The following is an 890-nucleotide window of genomic DNA, read 5'->3' as shown; positions in this document are numbered from 1 at the left end:
GTTTTTCCTCTGTTTTAACTGATATAACAATTTGATGATGTGATGATTTTTTATTCAATGTTTTACTTACGAGGTCCTGGAATAGAACACATTGCCATCATGGGTACTGCTCCTTAAATGATATTAGAAAAAAGAAAAAAAAGAGAAGGATTAATACATAATAGCAGCAGTTTATGTTCTTGGTGCAATGACCTTAAATTTGGCACTAAAATTTGGCACTATACAGTATTTCTCAGGATAAACAACTGACCTGATATTGATTCTACATGAGAAGAAATGTCAACTTGGATTATTACAAGTTTTTACTTCTCTGTGTTTTTTTAAGATTTAAATCAGACAGAGCTATAGCAGAAAAGATAATTATTTGGTCACTCAGGACACATGTTACTACAAGGTGTACAAAATCAATCTAAAGCCCCCTTGCCACGTGGCTAAATGCTTTTCTCATTTCAGCTTCGGCCAAACGTGTCTCCGTTTCCAGTTCCAATCACTCTTTCAGAACCACCTCTGCAATGGTTCCAAGCTGGTGAAACCGGGTATTGCACACTTATAATTGTGATGTAAGCACACTGCTGCCAATGGGAGGTTCCAGTCAAACTGGTTACATGTGCACTTATAAACAGACAGTCAAACCAAAACAGTTGTTTTTTCTTTTTTCTTTTTTTACCACAATGGCTGTACCAGCTTAATCAGCTGGCCCAACTTTTGTAGCCGACGATCAGACTGCCTAGGTCCCTGCCTTTGACCACTACCCATCAAACATTGCAACTGACTCTTTGGCCCCTCCCACTGGTTGTAAGCCCATGCCTCCTCTTCGGGCTGTGCCCGGCTGGGTTCCGTGAGTGAAAGCCCAGCCACCAGGCGCTCGTCAGTGTGGCTCACCTCCAGAC

The sequence above is a fragment of the Austrofundulus limnaeus genome, unplaced genomic scaffold (assembly GCF_001266775.1).
Source record: "Austrofundulus limnaeus strain Quisiro unplaced genomic scaffold, Austrofundulus_limnaeus-1.0 Scaffold694, whole genome shotgun sequence".
In the NCBI taxonomy this organism is placed as follows: domain Eukaryota; kingdom Metazoa; phylum Chordata; class Actinopteri; order Cyprinodontiformes; family Rivulidae; genus Austrofundulus; species Austrofundulus limnaeus.
The sequence above is the reverse complement of the archived record's forward strand: the minus strand, read 5'-3'. Positions refer to the sequence as shown.